Source organism: Nematostella vectensis, chromosome 3 (assembly GCF_932526225.1).
Source record: "Nematostella vectensis chromosome 3, jaNemVect1.1, whole genome shotgun sequence".
Taxonomy (NCBI): Eukaryota; Metazoa; Cnidaria; class Anthozoa; order Actiniaria; family Edwardsiidae; genus Nematostella; species Nematostella vectensis.
This window is the reverse complement of record NC_064036.1, coordinates 12,766,869-12,788,061: the sequence shown is the minus strand read 5'-3', so window position 1 is coordinate 12,788,061 and position 21,193 is coordinate 12,766,869. Positions and strand designations below refer to the sequence as shown.

At 39.5% G+C, this 21,193-nt stretch overlaps 1 long non-coding RNA gene and 1 pseudogene across 3 annotated transcripts in view; one reads left to right on the top strand and one right to left on the bottom strand.

Annotated features, from left to right (window-relative positions):
• LOC116602224 overlaps positions 1–15,578 on the bottom strand; it is a 21,558-nt gene extending 5,980 nt beyond the window's left edge. For both annotated transcript variants that reach the window (XR_007307345.1, XR_007307346.1), the window contains exons 1-6: positions 15,483–15,578; positions 15,137–15,274; positions 12,896–14,376; positions 3,925–6,600; positions 3,579–3,716; positions 1,338–2,818 (exon numbers count right to left, since the gene is read on the bottom strand). This is a non-coding gene — a long non-coding RNA (uncharacterized LOC116602224). The remainder of the gene's footprint in view (positions 1–1,337; positions 2,819–3,578; positions 3,717–3,924; positions 6,601–12,895; positions 14,377–15,136; positions 15,275–15,482) is intronic.
• On the top strand, positions 4,257–21,193 carry LOC116609460 (annotated as a pseudogene). Its single transcript, XR_007307344.1, has 10 exons — positions 4,257–4,398; positions 4,811–4,874; positions 5,638–5,682; positions 6,185–6,565; positions 7,605–7,994; positions 8,695–9,066; positions 17,743–18,123; positions 19,163–19,552; positions 20,248–20,619; positions 20,733–21,193. The product of XR_007307344.1 is annotated as an uncharacterized LOC116609460 (transcript).

The following is a 21,193-nucleotide window of genomic DNA, read 5'->3' as shown; positions in this document are numbered from 1 at the left end:
ACCAAATTACTCTCACTCCCTTCACCCTGTATATTCACCCTGTACCACATATAAATAATGTAATATTGGCTGGAATTCAATCACTAAATCAATTAGGCTTAGGGAGTGTTCATTAAATACATCGAGGGGAGGGAGCGAAGATATTGAGGGGGAAAATTTTTAACCACCAAAAGGAAGGGCTACGAAAAAAAAGGTCATCTAAGGGGGGCTTTGAAATTTTTAGGAGCCATACTTTTAAATTTTACTAATATCATCTTTATAAGACATAAGATAGATACTTCCAGCTTTCAGTATATAACAGTTGGATTTTCCGATACAGTTTATTTTCAGTTAACAGGAACAAATAAAAATAAACTTCTAAATAGTGGGTGGAGCATGCAAATCCACAAAACGATATACATACAATGTTTTATACATTGGAAATTTTTCCTTTTTATACAAAAAAAAAAACTGAGGCGTCCTTAGGGGCGGACCATGTGACATTTGAGGGGGGATACGGGGGTGATTTTGAAAAAAAATTCTGCAAGTAACTGATTGAGGAAATAAATCCGTGCAACCCAACCCTGCATCTTTTTACACAATAGTTTTACATGCAAAACAGATTATGAAATTATGAAGGCTGAAACCGAAAGTTGTGAATAAGAGATGTCGGACTCTGAAATAACGATAAACTTGACAGGATCATCGGCAAGGAGGGCATTTTTGCAGTATTCATTTTCCAGATTTAAAGACTTTCCTGTTTATTGAGGTCCTAAGGAAGGTGGGGGGCTCTGAAAATTTTGGGGTTCTGAAAGAGGGGAGGAAGTAAAAAAATGTTTATAATGAAAGGGGGGCTTTAAAATTTTAAGGTGTCTTAATTAAGGAACACCCCCTTATATTAAAATCAGGCTTTTCACTTTATTGACACTGATAACTGTGACTTTCATCCAGACAGAAAAATGTTTGGATTTGAGTTCCTTTTTTTTCTTAGACACGGTGATCATATAGGGCACATAAAGCTTTGAAAAGTCTCCCATAATCTCTTGAATATCTATCCCAAACAAGACAGGCGGCAGCAAGAGAGGAAGAGTCATGCAAAGCGGTCAATAACATAAAACAGTTTGTATTTCAGAAAAAAAAAACTACAGACTTTTATCGTCAATAGATAACATGAACCATTATTTGCTTTGTAGAACCCCCAATATACGAGAAAGATAAATTTGTTTTTAATCGGTTCAGCTTCACTTTTCATTTGGTGAATAGGAAAAACAACTACACTCGCACACGACTATCAAGGACTTTGAAACTCTGTTTTAGCGCGATTTAGATGTTTTTTCAACGAGAAATCCAATGCTTACCTGCAGATAGTTGTTTAATCAGCAGAAGTGCTAAAATAAGATGAAAACTGGGTGTATTTGGCGTGAAATCCTCGGCGAAACCCCTCTCACAACAATGGTTTGGACTCCTTTTGAAGTTGTGGCGAGCGGGACATCACTTTTGAACGCGACGCGCGGGAAAAAGCCCGCCAAAAACCTGGCATCTGATTGGCTAAGCATACCACAGCTATCCCATGCTAGAGCTACCCATACGACAGCAATTCCAAAATACAAATGAAAGACTGTAGACCTTAAAATTTTTCCAATTAAATTTTGGGAAATGAATAAATTGACTTTAACAGTGATTTACAAATCAAGTTTCCATCATGTTATTTGAAAATAAACATACGCGAGAAGATTTATGAAGTCATTTATTTTCTTTACTGTTGTCATCAGCGAATAATTCAGTTGAGTTGTTCCTTCTTCCCCTCTATTATTATAATAATAATTAGCAGAGATGCCAGCAAACCTGCGATGGGCTTGTCCTCCATAAGACTCTTTTTAGAAAACTGTGCAATTTTGTCCGAGATGTTTAGCAAGCGCTGGGTTTCCCAACTTTTGGGGAGAATCTAGGAGAATAGCCGAGGATTCGGGAGTTCCTAGGATATCCCAGGAACTCCCAAATGATCAGAGGCGCGCATTTGGCTCCCATGTTTTCCTAGATACTCCCAAATTCAATTTCCCAATATTTAGGAGTATCCAGGATATCCTAGGAAATCCTAGGAGCTCCCAAATCTTGGGAGTTCATTTCGCAGGGGTTAATTCACCCCCCAACCCCCATATAAAACTCTGAAACAACAAAATTTTTTTACAATAACCTCGATTTTTCGATGGCGTCCTTTCTCCCGGCGAAAATACAGTGAAATATATGAGAAATTACCTCGATCTTACGATATTGGATATAAGAAGCCCGTCCGAAGACAAGCTATAGGGAGTTGATTTAGATTTCCCCTAAAATTACGGAAAGAGTGTATAACTATGCAAAATAGCTTCCATTGAATACATTCACTAATAATATGTAATAAAAACCACGAGTATGTAAACTGTGAAGATATAAAGTATAATAAAAATATTCCACAGAGAAGCGGGAAAAATGAAGTAACTACACCTGGAATTAACCCTTTATAGAGAAATACATTAACATGAAATTGAAACAATGACTCGATCATATTAATAGCCGCGACCTTGGCCACGACCACCTCGTTTGGCATAACAGTTTCTGCTTATGTGTCCTCTGCGACCACAGAAATAACATATTACAGAAGGACACGAGTCTCAGTAGTACGGGCCAGACTCTAAGCGCCGAGGAGTTGCAGAGGACGCAGATTTAAGCGCTTTCTGAATCTCTTTAGCTATGGCAACTTCTTGGCCAACATTTCTCTTAGATGGCGAAGCGTTGAGTCCACAGACCCCGAGTCTTGTAGCTTGCGCAGCTCCTCAATCCGCTCTCTCAACTGCCCGAGCTAGAACACATCAAAATATAACACAAAAACTTTAATAACTCGCAAAACAACTGATTGGAAACTCTATTAAACAAAACTCTGATATATACCTAGAAAAGGATTGTACAAAATTTGTTTTGGACACACAATGCCGAGACGGCTACTAAATGCCCACACACAGCGATTCAAAACTGACACACGGTGTCTAAAGTTCGACTTATGACAACACAATTCCGACGTACAGCGATAAAAACCGACACTCGCCGACTAAAAAAAAAAATCCGACACTCGCTGACTCTTTTGCCGATACACAGAGTGAAATGTAAAGCGAAACGAAGGCAAAAACTAGAGGCTGATGTGTACTTGTGTATACAAGAAATAAGATAAAATAAACACTAGAACAAGCTATAAAGACCAGGATAAGAACTGAAACCGTACGTTCCCAAAACAACTACGGAAAATTCGGAAAAAGCATGGTCCGAATTAAAAACCCGAAGTCCAGCAACAGACCCAAAAATATAATTGCGAGAGTTATATGCTAAAAATATATATAAACATGAGAAAACTAGTAGTAAATACACTTCTATTGACTGCAAGAACACACTTAAAATGTTGAAAGCGCCAAAACTAACCTTAGGAACGAGTAAATATGGACCAAACTAATACTAGTAAACCAGAAAAAAACGAAAGCGGACTAACCGAAAATAAAAAACTGCTAGATACTAAACTAAACTGTAGTATAAAAATGTATCGAGGCGAAAAGTTAAAGAACAAAGATTACCTCATTGCTTTCAATAGGCGTTTGTTAGTCTCCAGGAACCGCGTCAGCTCCCTGAGCGACAGCAGCTCCAACGAGCGCTTGCAAAGCTTCGGGGGCAGGTTGAACCGGGGCAGCCATTAAAGTGAAATAACGAGCAAACTAACGCACAAAAATAGAAGTAAAATGTTAGAAATAAAATATAAACTAAGACCACCAAGACAAGTGGTTATAAATAAAAGAATATAGTAAACCAGAAGCAGGATTCCAATGTGTATCTATAAAAATAAGGGAGAATAACGAATGGACGAAAATATAACTTTGGCGACGTAGCCCAAATTTAAAGCAAAGAAAATCCTGCGCGACTCACCGGCTTGCGTAGATTTCTGAAAAGGCCTTGAATTTATATATGGAACTGCTTAAATACTCTAGCGAGCTGACGTGGCGACTCACAAGCTGCATGCTAATGTCCCCAGGGAGGGGCAAGTTCAACTGATAACGCACGTTCGAATTTCGCGCCAATTCTAACGATGAAGATAGTTGTAATAATCTAAGGCCCGTTTCATTTGTTATAACGTGTGCTATATGGAATGAGATGGGAAGGAAGCATATTCAGTAAAACATCTTCCTTTGAAAAAGGCCTTTTATACTTGTAAATTCCTAAGAGGCTCTCTTTTTAAAACTGTCAATCATTCGAGGAGGCGGGGACAAAGAAGTTGATAAAACTAAAGTCACACCTCGAAATATCCATTGAGCGAGGTAAGCTCAAGCAACTGGGTTAGCCACATCTGCTTTCACCGAAAACCTCTTCGCCAAGATGAAGCTGGTCTGCTCGTGGATACTAGTAAGTGCATTTGTGTGCGTCTTCTGTATGGAGTAGTCAGTCTTTTAACAAAGAATTTATCAGAAGCTCGAGCAGCGTGCCGCCAAGATTTACTGATTTCCATACTTTTATAAAGTTTTATAAACTATAGCATATTGGAAATTTAGTGGTATCGAAGCGATTCTGTTAGCTGGTATAATCACGGTCGCGAAACAAAAATATTAACTAAAAGTTTATCTGATAAGTACTACAAATCCGGCTTAATCACGATCGTCTTCTGGGCTCTTTTCTTTTAAGTTTTCTAAAATGAATCCAAGTCTTAGCTAAAGTGTCTTCATTGGCACGACCTAGTGGTTAAAGGGCGTTCACCTGGATACTTGTTAAAATAATTGAGTGTGTCGGGATAACTTAGCTTCAACATTTCTCTCCCAAGGTTTTTGCTTTGCTTTATGGATGCCTTGCCAAGGAGAACACTCAAGAAAGCTCCAACACTGAAGGTGAGTGGTTATTCGTATTTTAGCTTGATACTCATAATGGTTTTCGAGAGGATCCGTTAAATTTCTCGAATTCCAAGATATGTTTAACATTTCTGATTAATATAAAAATTAAGTTTGAATTGATTTATAGAGTGGCAACACTGAGCCGAGATCTCGCTTGTGAGAATCATTGTTTGGTACATACAGACTTTGTATCTAGGAGGATTCTGGCGTTCGCCGATGAGTACTGAAGCATTCTATTGCCACGGTGTTGGGCTTGTTGAAGTTAATGTCGATCATCTTTTATTGCTTACAAGACTGTCGGTAGCGAACGTCGCATTGTAAAGATATCGATTTTTCGATCATTGTTGGAGAATCAAGGTTGAAAGCTATTTCTTTTGTATAGAGCTTTAAAAAGCTCTTTTCGATAGCCCAGTGGGACTTGATTTCATATTCAACTTTTAGAAAAGGATTCCGTTCAAGTCAACAAAAAAGCCTAAGGCGCGGTTTCAAATATAGATGACGTCCGGTGCTTTCGATGTACGCGGGAGGTTGACGTTTTCACATTCCTGTCTTTTGAACTGTCACGCGCCTGTCGATCCGACTCTTGTGACGGGTGGTTTCGTAGGCTATGAAACTCTATGCAAATGAGATGTCAATCTTTAGTGAGATTTAATTACGGTAAATTTCAATCCATCCTACTAACTGACTAAATTACTTCTTAATAAAAACGGAATTCGATTTTTAAAGGATTTTAATTTGATGTAATGTTTTTTTCTGACAGATGAGAAGCTCGACATCAAGCCGCGCGCATATTACCCCCCATCAGGTAAATATTGTAAGAAGACATATTATAATCGTACCGCACGATGTGATTAGTAGCCGAGATATTCCCATCTCAGGGGTCCGATGCGCTAACAGAATTTTGCATCTTTAGAACGAAATTTGACTTTTTCCTTACCTAGCACAACAAATCAACGAAACTTGACTTGCGTGGTTTCCCTTCTCCCATTGAAATGTCTTCTCAAATAAATTTAAATAGCCATATAATAAATGATGTATTAACCTTGCTAGCTGGCTAATAATACTTTTGGTAGCCTGCGTATCGCTCTCTATACTATTCCTGCTGAAACTCTAAAGAAACGCTTGCTACGCAGGCTATACTTTTGGATGCTATTAATTTTCATGACTGTCTAAAAACAATACAATAAAATGAACTAGTATTCCTAAACAATAGTATGTGATCGACATGTTGATAAAAATACTTACTAAGACAATTTACAAAAAAAAAAGATGATATCCGATAAATCAAAAGCTGTGTTTTTCTTTAGAATGCAGATCGTACACAATGTTACACGGAGCCGATCGTGCAATGGCCAATACCGCACAAAATGCCCTCCGCTGTGACAAGAATGAGTTTCCAGGTAACCTGTGGTACCGTTTCACTGGACAAGCAGGCAATGCTATGCCAACAAGTTGTGTACTTGAAAAACGCTGTGGAACCCACGCGCCTGGGTGGATGGTGGGAGCTCATCCCACTGTAGCCCAAGGTATGGTGACTCGCAAGGTGTGCTACCACTGGACTAAAAACTGCTGCAGATGGAGCAACTACATCAAAGTCAGGAACTGCGGTGCATTCTACGTCTACCAGCTTCCCAAGACACCAGTGTGCTGGCTTCGCTACTGTGGCAACGGCATTCCTCAACCACCTGGTAAGAAGCATCCAAGTCTCCTACTTGCTGCACCGCTGAAATAAAAAAAAATAGTAAAAAAAGGAAAAATTTCTAGGCCTAGTACAGGCCTGTACCCAGGGGGGGGGGGGGGTGCAGGGGTTGCGTTCGCACCCCCCCACAACGGCCCAAAGTCCACTTTCGGTTGGCAAAAGACGTGCTGTTTGTAGACAAAACTATAAAGCATAAGGGACTTAGATTAAAAGAAGGCATTCTAGATCACTCTGGTACATGATAAATCTGAAAGTCACACTTTTTTTTTAAGCTAGATCTGATAACAAACGTCCCGTGGAGATACTGCAATGGCATACAAATCCCTTTTTGGTCTTTCGGGGATGTTCAGATTTTTATCAGAAAACACACTCCCTCCACCCACTGGGTGGAGACCTGGGATCTACTTAATTATAAAGACTTGAAATCTTTTATTTGTGAAATACCTGTCTCAATAACCACAATATCGGTGTGAATCTAATCGTATTATCGGGAGTATCTTTTTCATTAAAAGGGAATTGAAAGAGAATTGTGTGTTGTAAACACACAATTCTAACACGTATCTAAAAAAAACTGCTTGTTCTAAAAATAGTTTTCACGGACGACATCACTGAAACATACCCTAATACGGGGGATTCGTTCTCTTACATCATATATGATCTCTTGATATATTTCAATAGCATAGTAATGACGCAGGTAAACTGAATATGTGTAGAGCCCTTACTTATCTTTAGCTCACGATTCAATGAGTCATTTAGTAGGTCAGTTGGCAAAGCTTCTAGCCGTACTACAAAAAAAAATGTGAAAAAAATCCCACAAGTAACCCCAATGCTTTTTTATAGATCACCTTTGCTCAAAGTGGCACACTTTAGCACTTCAGTTACAGCAATAGCAAAATGAATAGCAAGCTTAAACTAAACTATGTTTTGTGTCTGAATACATGGCTGTTTGATCAGTTTATAAAAACATCATTTATATCGTATCCATGACTATATGTTCTTTTGAAGATTGAGTTCATTTGGCTTTGCAGAGTGCCGAAGATACACTGTCTTCAACAGCTTTGACCGAGCGATTGGCAATACCGCACAGAATAGCCTCAAGTGTGACCAGAGAGACCTTCCTGGTAATCTCTGGTACCGCTTCCTCGGCGCAGCAGGAAATGCCATGCCAACAAGTTGTGTACCTGTAAAACGCTGTGGTACCCATGCCCCTGGATGGATAGTCGGATCTCATCCCAGCCTTCGTTACAGCCTGGTGACACGCAAGGTGTGCTATCACTGGAGTGGAAGCTGCTGCAGGTGGAGCAACTACATCAAAGTCAGGAACTGTGGTGGATTCTACGTCTACCAGCTACCCAAGACACCCGTCTGTTGGCTTCGCTACTGCGGCAATCGGGTATCGCTTCCACCTCCTCCTCCAGGTTGGTATTTTTTTGTGTTTATGCCGAGGTAAGTGTGTCTTATCCCGTAGCATATTTTTAAACTGAAAACATGGAATCGGCTATTTCAAAGGGATAAACCGCCAAATTGAAAACTGTTTTGAAAGACATCTATTTGGTGCGAGGTTCAAGTCTGGAAATAAAAAAAAAGGTAGTATTAGTTTTCTTTGTAATAGCAGGTCGTTTCGATGTCAACCCTTTTGTATATCAATGACTATAGATCAATTTCGCTGATTTAATGATGACTTAAATGAGTTGAATTGAAAATGAAGCCACTTTGATGGCAACCCTTAAATATTTTACGTATTTTAAATTCAATTCAATAGCATAGTAATGACGCAGGTAAACTGAATTAATATGTGTAGAACCCTTACTTATCTTAAGCTCACGATTCAATGAGTAATTAATTAGTAGGTCAGTTGGCAAAGCTTCTGGCCGTACTACAAAAAAATGTGAAAACATCCCACAAGTAACTCCCATGTTTTTTATAGATCACCTTTGCTCAAAGTGGCACACTTTCAGCACTTCAGTTACAGCAATAGCAAAATGAATAGCAAGCTTAAACTAAACTATGTTTTGTGGCTGAATACATGGCTGTTTGATCAGTTTTATAAGCACATGATTTATATCGTATCCATTGCTATATGTTTTTTTGGAAGATTGAGTTCATTCGTCTTTGCAGAGTGCCGAAGATACACTGTCTTCAACAGCTTTGACCGAGCGATTGGCAATACCGCACAGAATAGCCTCAAGTGTGACCAGAGAGACCTTCCGGGTAATCTCTGGTACCGCTTCCTCGGCGCAGCAGGAAATGCCATGCCAACAAGTTGTGTACCTGTAAGACGCTGTGGCACCCATGCCCCTGGATGGATGGTCGGATCTCACCCCAGCCTTCGTTACAGCCTGGTGACACGCAAGGTGTGCTATCACTGGAGTGGAAGCTGCTGCAGGTGGAGCAACAACATCAAAGTCAGGAACTGTGGCGGATTCTACGTCTACCAGCTACCCAAGACACCCGTCTGTTGGCTTCGCTACTGTGGCCGTGGCTACTAAAGTAAGAGCTGTTGCAACAATGCTACCAATATATTCGGATATATTTTGTCGTGAGTTTGTTACTCAGAACGTAATGTCATTTCTTTTGCGGGAAATTCAAATCTTAATTGAGTCCCTAGTTTCTATTAGATCTCATAGATCATATCCCCAGAAATTTGGCTTCACCAAAACTTCCCTAAAACAACACCTTACAAGCTTCCGCAACAAGCTGCTGTTATTTTTCTTTTAGGTAATCAAATAAAATATGCTTTGTCAACAACAGAAACGGAACGGAACGGAACGGAAAATGAAGTCTGTATAGCTGCTCTGATGTTTTGACATCAAGAGATCTCTTCCAGAGTTGTGTTATGTGGAGCAGGTCATAGCAGCATTGCTCGAAACTTGAACCACAGGAACATTACCACTTAGTACTTTTACAATAAATGAGCATTTAAAAATGATGTTGTTGATAACATTTGCCACACCGAATTTGTTTAGTGATAATAGACATCGCGATACCCAAACACAGTGCTTGTGCTTCGCCTGATCATTCCATATTTAGCAATTGAAGAACTCAGAACTGGAACAGGAAAATGTATTTTTAGCACTATAAAGGGGGTGAATAGCTGTATGTAATCCACCGATCCGCTACATTTTCGGGGCAAATCCGTGGATCCCAAGATATGTTTAAATCCGCATGTTTGACAGATAAACAATAGCATCGATAGAAATTCATTTAACCCTTTTATTACTATTACGCCCTGAGGCGCCTGTAAAATATAGGCCCAACTCCAAAACGTCAGAAATGCAAACCAAACATCACCATACCCGGATACTCATGGATTCCTCCAAGGCATAGGCGACCTTCAAAAGCTCATCCAAGCAATGTAATAGAATTGGCTCTATAGTCAAAATATCAACCTTGATTTCTGACCAATTCGTAAACAAATGCTTAAACCTGGACACATTTCTTACCAAACAAGACACAAAATTCCGAACTATAAATAGAGACAAGCAAACACAGATCAAGTCACAAATAGATACCATAATTGCGCTCTGTCAGGTCCCATTTTACAGCCATCAGCCACAATAATCAAAGCTAAACCTCCATTAGAAGCGAGTCACCTTGTTTAGGCTATATTGCATGTCTGCACTGCATCATTGGAGTCTTTGAAACACCTTGACAGAGAGGCGGGAAAACTCCTCCTCCATAATCATAACAGTTTTTTTTTACCCCAAAGCCAAACAAAACATTTCCAGGTCCAAGGAACCCAGAATAAGCCTGAAAACAATTTTTGAATAAGGTTGGGTATCAAAGATGGTCCACATTGGAGAGTATGAGGCCATTCACTATAAAATCCCTTTCTCACTTGGTGAAGCCCAGACCAGGAATTATCCCATTGAATCAACCTCAGCGTGCAAACATCCATAAGCACAGCATTAATTATGCCTAAATAGACTTCATGATGTCCAAATGCACTCTCCAGACGTGAAAAAGCTGTAATTTTAAGCAAATTACAAGCAAAACTGTTGTAAGCAACAGGCTGTAGCAGTGCCGTCGCTAGAAAGAAAAGGCACCGCAGTGCATTGTTGGAAACTTTAAGGCCTACCGTCTTGGGGCAGCGGAAGCTTAGCTTAACTGGTAGTGTTGGACTTGAAATAGGGGGGGGGGAGGTTTCTGTTTTCAGTCTGTTTTTCTTACAATTTTTCTCAAAAGTACCCAGGAGTGAAAGTGTTAAAATCCGAAGTTCGACCGTCAAAGCAGTCAAGATCCGGAATCCACGCCCAAATTGTCAACAGATCCGTGATCCGCCGTATTTTTTAAAATCCCCCAATCCGCTGAAATAATCATCAAAATCCGTAATCCGTGAGCATTTCGGGGTCGAATCCGCCGATTTGAGTACTTTAGTATTTAGCCCTAAGAGATAGCAAATTTGGTGTGCTTAAGCAGTCCTTCGCCCTAACAAACATAAAGTTTTATACCGTTGTTTGAGAAAACAGCCATCAACACATTATTTCCTGAATAGTAAGGGATAGCAGAATTGAACACCCTCTAAGGATAGTAGTACAATTGTATACCCTGAATGTTACGACAATCACAACTCTTCCTTCTTTTAGGGAGGCCCCCTTCTCTCCTGTGGAGTTTTAATGGCGATATTTTCAGTGCTAGCTGATGACGACTAACAGGGTGTAAAAACCCTGAACAGTGTTTACCCTAGCCTACGAAAAAGATAGCAAATTTTACCCACTGTTGGCTGTTACTGAAAACCGTACTAACATAAATAATCTAAAACGTTGTCTGGTTGGAAAAAGATGTATCAAAAAAAATTTTTTTTGAAAGGGAAAAAAATGTATTGCAGACCATTTAATAAAAGATTCCAATTAATGCATATGCGCTACATTAAATATTTTCTGTAAAGATCTCAAGTTTGAAAACTTTCTCAATAATAATAAATTGGATTCAGCTCAGATAATGCAAAACTAAATAAAAAACTCTTTTCACAAAGAAAAAGTCCAACCAAATTACTCTCACTCCCTTCACCCTGTATATTCACCCTGTACCACATATAAATAATGTAATATTGGCTGGAATTCAATCACTAAATCAATTAGGCTTAGGGAGTGTTCATTAAATACATCGAGGGGAGGGAGCGAAGATATTGAGGGGGAAAATGTTTAACCACCAAAAGGAAGGGCTACGAAAAAAAAGGTCATCTAAGGGGGGCTTTGAAATTTTTAGGAGCCATACTTTTAAATTTTACTAATATCATCTTTATAAGCCATAAGATAGATACTTCCAGCTTTCAGTATATAACAGTTGGATTTTCCGATACAGTTTATTTTCAGTTAACAGGAACAAATAAAAATAAACTTCTAAATAGTGGGTGGAGCATGCAAATCCACAAAACGATATACATACAATGTTTTATACATTGGAAATTTTTCCTTTTTATACAAAAAAAAACTGAGGCGTCCTTAGGGGCGGACCATGTGACATTTGAGGGGGGATACGGGGGTGATTTTGAAAAAAAATTCTGCAAGTAACTGATTGAGGAAATAAATCCGTGCAACCCAACCCTGCATCTTTTTACACAATAGTTTTACATGCAAAACAGATTATGAAATTATGAAGGCTGAAACCGAAAGTTGTGAATAAGAGATGTCGGACTCTGAAATAACGATAAACTTGACAGGATCATCGGCAAGGAGGGCATTTTTGCAGTATTCATTTTCCAGATTTAAAGACTTTCCTGTTTATTGAGGTCCTAAGGAAGGTGGGGGGCTCTGAAAATTTTGGGGTTCTGAAAGAGGGGAGGAAGTAAAAAAATGTTTATAATGAAAGGGGGGCTTTAAAATTTTAAGGTGTCTTAATTAAGGAACACCCCCTTATATTAAAATCAGGCTTTTCACTTTATTGACACTGATAACTGTGACTTTCATCCAGACAGAAAAATGTTTGGATTTGAGTTCCTTTTTTTTCTTAGACACGGTGATCATATAGGGCACATAAAGCTTTGAAAAGTCTCCCATAATCTCTTGAATATCTATCCCAAACAAGACAGGCGGCAGCAAGAGAGGAAGAGTCATGCAAAGCGGTCAATAACATAAAACAGTTTGTATTACAGAAAAAAAAACTACAGACTTTTATCGTCAATAGATAACATGAACCATTATTTGCTTTGTAGAACCCCCAATATACGAGAAAGATAAATTTGTTTTTAATCGGTTCAGCTTCACTTTTCATTTGGTCAATAGGAAAAACAACTACACTCGCACACGACTATCAAGGACTTTGAAACTCTGTTTTAGCGCGATTTAGATGTTTTTTCAACGAGAAATCCAATGCTTACCTGCAGATAGTTGTTTAATCAGCAGAAGTGCTAAAATAAGATGAAAACTGGGTGTATTTGGCGTGAAATCCTCGGCGAAACCCCTCTCACAACAATGGTTTGGACTCCTTTTGAAGTTGTGGCGAGCGGGACATCACTTTTGAACGCGACGCGCGGGAAAAAGCCCGCCAAAAACCTGGCATCTGATTGGCTAAGCATACCACAGCTATCCCATGCTAGAGCTACCCATACGACAGCAATTCCAAAATACAAATGAAAGACTGTAGACCTTAAAATTTTTCCAATTAAATTTTGGGAAATGAATAAATTGACTTTAACAGTGATTTACAAATCAAGTTTCCATCATGTTATTTGAAAATAAACATACGCGAGAAGATTTATGAAGTCATTTATTTTCTTTACTGTTGTCATCAGCGAATAATTCAGTTGAGTTGTTCCTTCTTCCCCTCTATTATTATAATAATAATTAGCAGAGATGCCAGCAAACCTGCGATGGGCTTGTCCTCCATAAGACTCTTTTTAGAAAACTGTGCAATTTTGTCCGAGATGTTTAGCAAGCGCTGGGTTTCCCAACTTTTGGGGAGAATCTAGGAGAATAGCCGAGGATTCGGGAGTTCCTAGGATATCCCAGGAACTCCCAAATGATCAGAGGCGCGCATTTGGCTCCCATGTTTTCCTAGATACTCCCAAATTCAATTTCCCAATATTTAGGAGTATCCAGGATATCCTAGGAAATCCTAGGAGCTCCCAAATCTTGGGAGTTCATTTCGCAGGGGTTAATTCACCCCCCAACCCCCATATAAAACTCTGAAACAACAAAATTTTTTTACAATAACCTCGATTTTTCGATGGCGTCCTTTCTCCCGGCGAAAATACAGTGAAATATATGAGAAATTACCTCGATCTTACGATATTGGATATAAGAAGCCCGTCCGAAGACAAGCTATAGGGAGTTGATTTAGATTTCCCCTAAAATTACGGAAAGAGTGTATAACTATGCAAAATAGCTTCCATTGAATACATTCACTAATAATATGTAATAAAAACCACGAGTATGTAAACTGTGAAGATATAAAGTATAATAAAAATATTCCACAGAGAAGCGGGAAAAATGAAGTAACTACACCTGGAATTAACCCTTTATAGAGAAATACATTAACATGAAATTGAAACAATGACTCGATCATATTAATAGCCGCGACCTTGGCCACGACCACCTCGTTTGGCATAACAGTTTCTGCTTATGTGTCCTCTGCGACCACAGAAATAACATATTACAGAAGGACACGAGTCTCAGTAGTACGGGCCAGACTCTAAGCGCCGAGGAGTTGCAGAGGACGCAGATTTAAGCGCTTTCTGAATCTCTTTAGCTATGGCAACTTCTTGGCCAACATTTCTCTTAGATGGCGAAGCGTTGAGTCCACAGACCCCGAGTCTTGTAGCTTGCGCAGCTCCTCAATCCGCTCTCTCAACTGCCCGAGCTAGAACACATCAAAATATAACACAAAAACTTTAATAACTCGCAAAACAACTGATTGGAAACTCTATTAAACAAAACTCTGATATATACCTAGAAAAGGATTGTACAAAATTTGTTTTGGACACACAATGCCGAGACGGCTACTAAATGCCCACACACAGCGATTCAAAACTGACACACGGTGTCTAAAGTTCGACTTATGACAACACAATTCCGACGTACAGCGATAAAAACCGACACTCGCCGACTAAAAAAAAAAATCCGACACTCGCTGACTCTTTTGCCGATACACAGAGTGAAATGTAAAGCGAAACGAAGGCAAAAACTAGAGGCTGATGTGTACTTGTGTATACAAGAAATAAGATAAAATAAACACTAGAACAAGCTATAAAGACCAGGATAAGAACTGAAACCGTACGTTCCCAAAACAACTACGGAAAATTCGGAAAAAGCATGGTCCGAATTAAAAACCCGAAGTCCAGCAACAGACCCAAAAATATAATTGCGAGAGTTATATGCTAAAAATATATATAAACATGAGAAAACTAGTAGTAAATACACTTCTATTGACTGCAAGAACACACTTAAAATGTTGAAAGCGCCAAAACTAACCTTAGGAACGAGTAAATATGGACCAAACTAATACTAGTAAACCAGAAAAAAACGAAAGCGGACTAACCGAAAATAAAAAACTGCTAGATACTAAACTAAACTGTAGTATAAAAATGTATCGAGGCGAAAAGTTAAAGAACAAAGATTACCTCATTGCTTTCAATAGGCGTTTGTTAGTCTCCAGGAACCGCGTCAGCTCCCTGAGCGACAGCAGCTCCAACGAGCGCTTGCAAAGCTTCGGGGGCAGGTTGAACCGGGGCAGCCATTAAAGTGAAATAACGAGCAAACTAACGCACAAAAATAGAAGTAAAATGTTAGAAATAAAATATAAACTAAGACCACCAAGACAAGTGGTTATAAATAAAAGAATATAGTAAACCAGAAGCAGGATTCCAATGTGTATCTATAAAAATAAGGGAGAATAACGAATGGACGAAAATATAACTTTGGCGACGTAGCCCAAATTTAAAGCAAAGAAAATCCTGCGCGACTCACCGGCTTGCGTAGATTTCTGAAAAGGCCTTGAATTTATATATGGAACTGCTTAAATACTCTAGCGAGCTGACGTGGCGACTCACAAGCTGCATGCTAATGTCCCCAGGGAGGCGCAAGTTCAACTGATAACGCACGTTCGAATTTCGCGCCAATTCTAACGATGAAGATAGTTGTAATAATCTAAGGCCCGTTTCATTTGTTATAACGTGTGCTATATGGAATGAGATGGGAAGGAAGCATATTCAGTAAAACATCTTCCTTTGAAAAAGGCCTTTTATACTTGTAAATTCCTAAGAGGCTCTCTTTTTAAAACTGTCAATCATTCGAGGAGGCGGGGACAAAGAAGTTGATAAAACTAAAGTCACACCTCGAAATATCCATTGAGCGAGGTAAGCTCAAGCAACTGGGTTAGCCACATCTGCTTTCACCGAAAACCTCTTCGCCAAGATGAAGCTGGTCTGCTCGTGGATACTAGTAAGTGCATTTGTGTGCGTCTTCTGTATGGAGTAGTCAGTCTTTTAACAAAGAATTTATCAGAAGCTCGAGCAGCGTGCCGCCAAGATTTACTGATTTCCATACTTTTATAAAGTTTTATAAACTATAGCATATTGGAAATTTAGTGGTATCGAAGCGATTCTGTTAGCTGGTATAATCACGGTCGCGAAACAAAAATATTAACTAAAAGTTTATCTGATAAGTACTACAAATCCGGCTTAATCACGATCGTCTTCTGGGCTCTTTTCTTTTAAGTTTTCTAAAATGAATCCAAGTCTTAGCTAAAGTGTCTTCATTGGCACGACCTAGTGGTTAAAGGGCGTTCACCTGGATACTTGTTAAAATAATTGAGTGTGTCGGGATAACTTAGCTTCAACATTTCTCTCCCAAGGTTTTTGCTTTGCTTTATGGATGCCTTGCCAAGGAGAACACTCAAGAAAGCTCCAACACTGAAGGTGAGTGGTTATTCGTATTTTAGCTTGATACTCATAATGGTTTTCGAGAGGATCCGTTAAATTTCTCGAATTCCAAGATATGTTTAACATTTCTGATTAATATAAAAATTAAGTTTGAATTGATTTATAGAGTGGCAACACTGAGCCGAGATCTCGCTTGTGAGAATCATTGTTTGGTACATACAGACTTTGTATCTAGGAGGATTCTGGCGTTCGCCGATGAGTACTGAAGCATTCTATTGCCACGGTGTTGGGCTTGTTGAAGTTAATGTCGATCATCTTTTATTGCTTACAAGACTGTCGGTAGCGAACGTCGCATTGTAAAGATATCGATTTTTTGATCATTGTTGGAGAATCAAGGTTGAAAGCTATTTCTTTTGTATAGAGCTTTAAAAAGCTCTTTTCGATAGCCCAGTGGGACTTGATTTCATATTCAACTTTTAGAAAAGGATTCCGTTCAAGTCAACAAAAAAGCCTAAGGCGCGGTTTCAAATATAGATGACGTCCGGTGCTTTCGATGTACGCGGGAGGTTGACGTTTTCACATTCCTGTCTTTTGAACTGTCACGCGCCTGTCGATCCGACTATTGTGACGGGTGGTTTCGTAGGCTATGAAACTCTATGCAAATGAGATGTCAATCTTTAGTGAGATTTAATTACGGTAAATTTCAATCCATCCTACTAACTGACTAAATTACTTCTTAATAAAAACGGAATTCGATTTTTAAAGGATTTTAATTTGATGTAATGTTTTTTTCTGACAGATGAGAAGCTCGACATCAAGCCGCGCGCATATTACCCCCCATCAGGTAAATATTGTAAGAAGACATATTATAATCGTACCGCACGATGTGATTAGTAGCCGAGATATTCCCATCTCAGGGGTCCGATGCGCTAACAGAATTTTGCATCTTTAGAACGAAATTTGACTTTTTCCTTACCTAGCACAACAAATCAACGAAACTTGACTTGCGTGGTTTCCCTTCTCCCATTGAAATGTCTTCTCAAATAAATTTAAATAGCCATATAATAAATGATGTATTAACCTTGCTAGCTGGCTAATAATACTTTTGGTAGCCTGCGTATCGCTCTCTATACTATTCCTGCTGAAACTCTAAAGAAACGCTTGCTACGCAGGCTATACTTTTGGATGCTATTAATTTTCATGACTGTCTAAAAACAATACAATAAAATGAACTAGTATTCCTAAACAATAGTATGTGATCGACATGTTGATAAAAATACTTACTAAGACAATTTACAAAAAAAAAAGATGATATCCGATAAATCAAAAGCTGTGTTTTTCTTTAGAATGCAGATCGTACACAATGTTACACGGAGCCGATCGTGCAATGGCCAATACCGCACAAAATGCCCTCCGCTGTGACAAGAATGAGTTTCCAGGTAACCTGTGGTACCGTTTCACTGGACAAGCAGGCAATGCTATGCCAACAAGTTGTGTACTTGAAAAACGCTGTGGAACCCACGCGCCTGGGTGGATGGTGGGAGCTCATCCCACTGTAGCCCAAGGTATGGTGACTCGCAAGGTGTGCTACCACTGGACTAAAAACTGCTGCAGATGGAGCAACTACATCAAAGTCAGGAACTGCGGTGCATTCTACGTCTACCAGCTTCCCAAGACACCAGTGTGCTGGCTTCGCTACTGTGGCAACGGCATTCCTCAACCACCTGGTAAGAAGCATCCAAGTCTCCTACTTGCTGCACCGCTGAAATAAAAAAAAATAGTAAAAAAAGGAAAAATTTCTAGGCCTAGTACAGGCCTGTACCCAGGGGGGAGGGGGGGTGCAGGGGTTGCGTTCGCACCCCCCCACAACGGCCCAAAGTCCACTTTCGGTTGGCAAAAGACGTGCTGTTTGTAGACAAAACTATAAAGCATAAGGGACTTAGATTAAAAGAAGGCATTCTAGATCACTCTGGTACATGATAAATCTGAAAGTCACACTTTTTTTTTAAGCTAGATCTGATAACAAACGTCCCGTGGAGATACTGCAATGGCATACAAATCCCTTTTTGGTCTTTCGGGGATGTTCAGATTTTTATCAGAAAACACACTCCCTCCACCCACTGGGTGGAGACCTGGGATCTACTTAATTATAAAGACTTGAAATCTTTTATTTGTGAAATACCTGTCTCAATAACCACAATATCGGTGTGAATCTAATCGTATTATCGGGAGTATCTTTTTCATTAAAAGGGAATTGAAAGAGAATTGTGTGTTGTAAACACACAATTCTAACACGTATCTAAAAAAAACTGCTTGTTCTAAAAATAGTTTTCACGGACGACATCACTGAAACATACCCTAATACGGGGGATTCGTTCTCTTACATCATATATGATCTCTTGATATATTTCAATAGCATAGTAATGACGCAGGTAAACTGAATATGTGTAGAGCCCTTACTTATCTTTAGCTCACGATTCAATGAGTCATTTAGTAGGTCAGTTGGCAAAGCTTCTAGCCGTACTACAAAAAAAAATGTGAAAAAAATCCCACAAGTAACCCCAATGCTTTTTTATAGATCACCTTTGCTCAAAGTGGCACACTTTAGCACTTCAGTTACAGCAATAGCAAAATGAATAGCAAGCTTAAACTAAACTATGTTTTGTGTCTGAATACATGGCTGTTTGATCAGTTTATAAAAACATCATTTATATCGTATCCATGACTATATGTTCTTTTGAAGATTGAGTTCATTTGGCTTTGCAGAGTGCCGAAGATACACTGTCTTCAACAGCTTTGACCGAGCGATTGGCAATACCGCACAGAATAGCCTCAAGTGTGACCAGAGAGACCTTCCTGGTAATCTCTGGTACCGCTTCCTCGGCGCAGCAGGAAATGCCATGCCAACAAGTTGTGTACCTGTAAAACGCTGTGGTACCCATGCCCCTGGATGGATAGTCGGATCTCATCCCAGCCTTCGTTACAGCCTGGTGACACGCAAGGTGTGCTATCACTGGAGTGGAAGCTGCTGCAGGTGGAGCAACTACATCAAAGTCAGGAACTGTGGTGGATTCTACGTCTACCAGCTACCCAAGACACCCGTCTGTTGGCTTCGCTACTGCGGCAATCGGGTATCGCTTCCACCTCCTCCTCCAGGTTGGTGTTTTTTTGTGTTTATGCCGAGGTAAGTGTGTCTTATCCCGTAGCATATTTTTAAACTGAAAACATGGAATCGGCTATTTCAAAGGGATAAACCGCCAAATTGAAAACTGTTTTGAAAGACATCTATTTGGTGCGAGGTTCAAGTCTGGAAATAAAAAAAAAGGTAGTATTAGTTTTCTTTGTAATAGCAGGTCGTTTCGATGTCAACCCTTTTGTATATCAATGACTATAGATCAATTTCGCTGATTTAATGATGACTTAAATGAGTTGAATTGAAAATGAAGCCACTTTGATGGCAACCCTTAAATATTTTACGTATTTTAAATTCAATTCAATAGCATAGTAATGACGCAGGTAAACTGAATTAATATGTGTAGAACCCTTACTTAAGCTCACGATTCAATGAGTAATTAATTAGTAGGTCAGTTGGCAAAGCTTCTGGCCGTACTACAAAAAAATGTGAAAACATCCCACAAGTAACTCCCATGTTTTTTATAGATCACCTTTGCTCAAAGTGGCACACTTTCAGCACTTCAGTTACAGCAATAGCAAAATGAATAGCAAGCTTAAACTAAACTATGTTTTGTGGCTGAATACATGGCTGTTTGATCAGTTTTATAAGCACATGATTTATATCGTATCCATTGCTATATGTTCTTTTGGAAGATTGAGTTCATTCGTCTTTGCAGAGTGCCGAAGATACACTGTCTTCAACAGCTTTGACCGAGCGATTGGCAATACCGCACAGAATAGCCTCAAGTGTGACCAGAGAGACCTTCCGGGTAATCTCTGGTACCGCTTCCTCGGCGCAGCAGGAAATGCCATGCCAACAAGTTGTGTACCTGTAAGACGCTGTGGCACCCATGCCCCTGGATGGATGGTCGGATCTCACCCCAGCCTTCGTTACAGCCTGGTGACACGCAAGGTGTGCTATCACTGGAGTGGAAGCTGCTGCAGGTGGAGCAACAACATCAAAGTCAGGAACTGTGGCGGATTCTACGTCTACCAGCTACCCAAGACACCCGTCTGTTGGCTTCGCTACTGTGGCCGTGGCTACTAAAGTAAGAGCTGTTGCAACAATGCTACCAATATATTCGGATATATTTTGCCGTGAGTTTGTTACTCAGAATACCTTACAAGCTTACGCAACAAGCTGCTGTTATTTTTCTTTTAGGTAATCAAATAAAATATGCTTTGTCAACAACAGAAACGGAACGGAACGGAAAATGAAGTCTGTATAGCTGCTCTGATGTTTCGACATCAAGAGATCTCTTCCAGAGTTGTGTTATGTGGAACAGGGTCATAGCAGCATTGCTCGAAACTTGAACCACAGGAAATTACCACTTAGTATTTTTACAATAAATGAGCATTTAAAAATAATGTTGTTGATAACATTTGCCACACCGAATTTGTTTAGTGATAACAGACATCGCGATACCTAAACACAAGTGCTTACGCTTCGCCTGACCTGCTCCTTGAATTATACCAAACAAAAGCATAACTTTATTTTCAAGCGCGAACACGGCAGAATTTTTCAGGATACTTAGAATCAGAATCAGAATGATTTATTGTCCTTCAGTGTACCAACTCTGGCGCATTTGAATACATGAACAATAAATGATGAAGTAATGAAAA